This window comes from Phyllostomus discolor, chromosome 8 (genome assembly GCF_004126475.2).
Source record: "Phyllostomus discolor isolate MPI-MPIP mPhyDis1 chromosome 8, mPhyDis1.pri.v3, whole genome shotgun sequence".
Lineage (NCBI taxonomy): Eukaryota > Metazoa > Chordata > Mammalia > Chiroptera > Phyllostomidae > Phyllostomus > Phyllostomus discolor.
Window position 1 is genome coordinate 13,961,174 of NC_040910.2, and position 5,169 is coordinate 13,966,342.

At 41.5% G+C, this 5,169-nt stretch overlaps 1 pseudogene; it reads right to left on the reverse strand.

Moving 5' to 3' along the window:
* Positions 1-4,412: 4,412 nt before the first annotated feature.
* LOC118502324 lies at positions 4,413-4,884 on the reverse strand (annotated as a pseudogene).
* Between the last annotated feature and the right edge of the window lie 285 nt (positions 4,885-5,169).

The window sequence follows — 5,169 nt, forward strand, 5'->3', positions numbered from 1 at the left end:
ATTTGGAAAATCATAGTTACCTAAGTTGGAAACTCAGAGGTCATTCAAAAAGAGAAGCATTAAAGGTCTTTGTATTTGGGGGCAAAAATTTTAGCAAACAACAATCTTGTTCCATGAGCACTTCTGAGGTGCAAGTGTGAATTGGTCCAAGTACAATGTAACCTAGAGAAAACCAGGATATTACAATGTTTGGCATGTAAAATTTGCTTTGTAAGTATTTGTGTATATATAAATATTAATAATGTTAATTAACATAAATAATTATTTTCAAAAATCACAGAGACATTTTATAAAATAAATTTAAATCTTTAAATTTCTAAATTTAAAGATTTTTGATATTAATGATGATAAAATTTTAACCTCTATTTCATTCTTTTACATTTTTACAGTATATTTTATTGATTATGCTATTACAGTTGTTTCAATTTTTCTTCCCTCTATCCCCCTCTGCCCTGTGCTCCCAACACCCAGTACCCCCTCCCACCCACAGTTCACATCCATGGTTGTGCATGTAAGTCCCCTGGCTTCTCCATTTCCTGTACCATTTTCAACCTCCCCCTGTCTGTTTTGTACCTACTAATTATGCTTCTTATTCTCTGTCCCTTTATCCCCATTGCCCCCCCACCCCATCCCCACTGATAACCCTCCATGTGATCTCCATTTCTGTGAATCTGTTCCTGTTCTACTTGTTTGCTGAGTTTGTTGTTGTTTTAAGTTCAGCTAATAGTTGTGAGTTTGTTGTCATTTTGCTGTTCATAGTTTTGATCTTTTTCTTAGGTAAGTCCCTATAACAGTTCATATAACAAGGGCTTGGTGATGATGATGATGATGATGATGATGAACTCCTTTAAATTAACCTTATCTGGGAAACACATTATCTGCCTTTCCATTCTAAATGATAGCTTTGCTGGGTAGAGTAATCTTGGATGGGGGTCCTTGCCTTTCATGACTTTGAATACTTCTTTCCAGTCCCTTCTTGCCTGCAAGGTTTGAGAAATCAGCTGATAGCTTTATGGGAACTCGTAGGTAACTGTTTCTTTTTTCTCTTGCTGCTTTTAAGAGTCTGTCCTTATATTTGGTCTTGAGTAACTTAATTAAGATGTGTCTTGGTGTGTTTATTCTTAGATCCAATTCTTTGGGATTCTGAGTGTTTTGGACTTTCATGTCTAGTTCCTTCGCCAGACTGGGGAAATTTTTCTTCATTGTTTGTTCAAATAAGTTTTCAGTTTCTTGCTCTTCCTCTTCTCCTTCTGGCATCCCTACGATTCAGATGTTGGAACATTTAAAGTTGTCCCAGAGGTTTGTTCCTAAGCCTCTCCTCATATTTTTTGATTTCTTGTTTCTTGATTCTGTTCTGGTTGAGTGTTTCTTCCTTCCTTTTGCTTCAGATTCTTGATTTGAGTCCTGGTTTCCTTCCCTTCACTGTTGGTTCCCTATATATTTTCCTTTATTTCACTTTGGGCAGCCTTCATTTTGGGACTGAACTCTATCATTTTTGTGGGTATCCTCATTACCAGTGTTTTGAACTCTGCATCTGATAGGTTGTCTATCTCCCTGTTGCTTAGTTCTTTTTCAGGAGTTTTGATCTGTTCTTTCATTTGGGCCATATTTCTTTGTCTCTGTGCACCAGTCTGGATGAATATTTCTTCTTTAACTCCTTGGTTGTCAGACTTCCATGCAATTTGATTTTCTGGAAGTTCTAGTTGTTTTGGTTGTATGCGGAAGCGAAGTGTTTCTACCTACACCTCCATCTTGGCTGTAACCTCTATTCCCATAAAAGAGAAATAGGACAGACATTCAAGTTTTGAAATCTGAAAGGTTTACAGATGTTTCTAGAAGTTCTTACTTCATCTAAATTGACTGATACCCAATCTAGCTGTAGTGTAACTTTTTCTAATGTTTTCTTTTATAGCTTTTTCCCAATATTTTATAATTTGACCTTTTAATCCTTTTCTTTCTGATAGTTCAACTTGCCATTGTGTAGGTACCTTCACTCAACTTTCCCTTTATGAAGATCCTGTTCCATTACATGTGTCCAATGTGGTCAGCCAGTGCTCACTGAGCACCTACTGTGCAGAACTGTGCTGCCTGGCGGAGATGATGATGATGATGATAGCAATTTTATTTATTGAATAAATTGACTGAGTATGTGCACTAGCACTTCACACGTGACATCTGACCAAATTCTCACAAAGGCTCTTCATCTGTTACAGAAAAGGAAACTGAGGCTATGATGGTTTAAATGGTTTGTGTGAAGGTATAGGGGCAGCAGTGGCAGGAAAGGATTTGAACCTGGATCGTTTTAACTCCAGAGCCTTGACTATTGCCGGTGTTTTAATAATTATTTTGTTTCTTCTTTTTTTCTCATTATTTTTTACTTCTTTATCATCTAAGTTCCATGTTAGCCCCCAAAGTCTGTGATCATGTTAGTATAATTTTCAAGTGTGTGTTTTCTTTCTGGATAAATTTCATTTCAAGAAACGTAAGCGACTCACAAAATTTCAAATTAAACACTTTTGCCAACAACCAGGTTAGGCCCTAGATGACCTCATGCTTTGAGGGGTGGGCCTTAACTCTAGATCTAGGCTGAGCTTACACAGCTGTGCCAGAGCTTCAGGGCCCCTCTAAGAGGGCAAACGTTTTTTGGTGAAAATGATGTTTGTATTGTTTCCAACGCGCTCTCACTGACGGTCTGCCTTCTCTCACAACCAGACTGTGGAACAGCCGGAGAGGGTGTTGAGCCTGTCTGGGAGCAGAGGGTAGTCAGTGACCCAGGTGAGCGTGGACCACCGGTCTTCCACTTCACTCGGTTCTGGGTTCCTTCCGGTGCATGTCACATCACTGCGGCAGGGGCCTTGCACTCTGGCTCACGCTGAGCATGTCCATTTGTCTTCTCTGGATTATCTCAAGCTCAGTGATAAAAACCCACTGTGAAACGAGAAACAGCTTTACCCATGCCATTATCCACCCTCTATCAGCTGATCCCACCAGTACAACAGACACCAGGCAACAAGTGTCCAAATATATGTTCTCCCTACTGTTACTTTCTCCTTAAAGGGTGTGTTTGGTGACACCAGTGAGCTCAGTGTGCCACAGACTCTCGCAGATGTGACACCACACTCTGTGTTCCTCTCCACAGAAGGCAGAGGTTCCTTAGGGGAAATTCAAGGGGCATGGCCGCTTTTCCATAACCTCTGGAAATAATAGGCCCAACGGCCTGTGAAACACACTCTATCAAACAGTGCTGGACCAAGGTGAAACCACATTTCACTTAGAGTTAAATTTCTGGTTCAGCGCTTTTGACAAACTGTTTCATAATGGAAAACAAATGTGTTTTAAATGTGAAACAAAGGGGAAGTTACAAACTATTCCCCTAATTAAAGAATGGTTATCAAACATGTGGTGTTTTCCATTGTAAATAAATCTGGAAGATACCTTACTGAGCTGTGTTTACTTGGCCTCGCATATCTTGGGTGAATTTGTCTGTGACAGATAATGAAAAAAAATACTTGTACGACCAGAGCGAGTCCACTCACTTGTTTTGGTTTTACGTCGTGATAATCACGATGTCTTCTCATTAACATTCCTGCAGACTTCTGACGTTCAGTGAGGGCTTTTTTTGTTGTTGTTGTTGTTCCACTTCATCAGAGTTTTTCTACACATGAAATGGTCTTTGAAGTTAATTGGAGCCCTCCATGCTGAAGCAAGATGGGGGTGAAAAGGGGAAGCGAGACTGGTGAGACCCTCCGCGGCAGGACCGGGCGCATTCCTCTCACTGCACAGAGAGCCCCGGTCCATGGAGACCTGCAGGAGCGAGTGCCACAGGGACAGCAAAGCCCTCGGCTGCCGCAGAGGAGTCCAGTGTCCTAGAGATGAAAGGCGGAGCTCTTGTTCCTTTTAGGCATCTGATTCCACTGAGTAGTTGACCTGAAAAGAGAAAGAAATCAAAGAAGTCTTATTCACATTTAATCTACCAAATCAACGATACGCATTAGAGCAGTGATTTAAAGCTCTGCATTACCGACCATCCGTCCACTTTCAAACTAAGTATCTCCTAGACTGAATATTATCACGTGCTCCTCTGCAGAAATGGTATGGCCTTCGATGGCTAGATTATCTTTCTGATTCTTTTGCGCCTTGCTTGCTGATCAGGGCTTTGTTACTTGGGCCGAGACTGTCTAGTTATAAAACAAGAGGTTTCTTTCAGCTTGGGCAATTCATTGTTAATTCTTCAGCCCTAAGTCAGTGGGCATACAACATGTTCTGAGCACTGTATTACCCACGGGGGGTTCCGTGGAGAACAGAGTAGAAAGCAGACTCGCATTCTTCACTTTGCATGAAAGGTCAGTTAGTGGCGATATTCTTTTTCTCCATTGGTTGTCAAATGATCTTTAATGGAAACATTTTCTTTGTCAGTTCTTAACTGGCCAGGCAGTCACTGCGCCACAGTTGATGGCATCCAGGATGTCACAAGGGTGGCGGCCATTGACATCACAGCCCACAGCCTGGGCCGTGCCCAGGTCCTCTTTATGGTTCCAGACAGTTCTCCGGCTAACGATCAGTGGTGTATCTGTTGGGCAATGTCAACAATCTCACCAGAAGACGTATTTCCACTGTGCTTAATAATTGTTTGCTTCTTTCTGTCTCGTGGTGGTTCTTTGGGGGCTTTGATGATCAGGGCCTGTCTGTTCTGAATGGTCAGGTTCACTGTCATCCTCAGACCCTTCCAGTGATGGCTTGCTTTGGCGATGTCATCACCAACCATTTTTGGAGATGGGCCCAGGATGCTGATCATGGGAGCCAGGGCAGATGTGACACCAAGTTCCCCACTGGGCACCTCAGGTGCATGACGTTGATGTCCCTGGGGCTGACCTTCGGTGGCATGGTAGAGGTGGCCCATGCCAAATGAATCTGGATTCGGGGTGACAGAATGAAGTTGCACCCAGACCTCCTCCGAACTAAAAACCAAAACCCTATTCTTGATTAGAAATTCTATTGTGGCAATTTTTAATAATATTTTCTAAGTTTTGAATGGTTATGGTCCAATTTTATTATTATTATTATTATTATTATTATTAATTTATAGTGCTCCTTCTTGTGAAGCACCTTTCTTCCATCATCTCATTAATTCTTTCAACAGTCCTTCCCTCGTTTTAGCTGCCGTGAGAT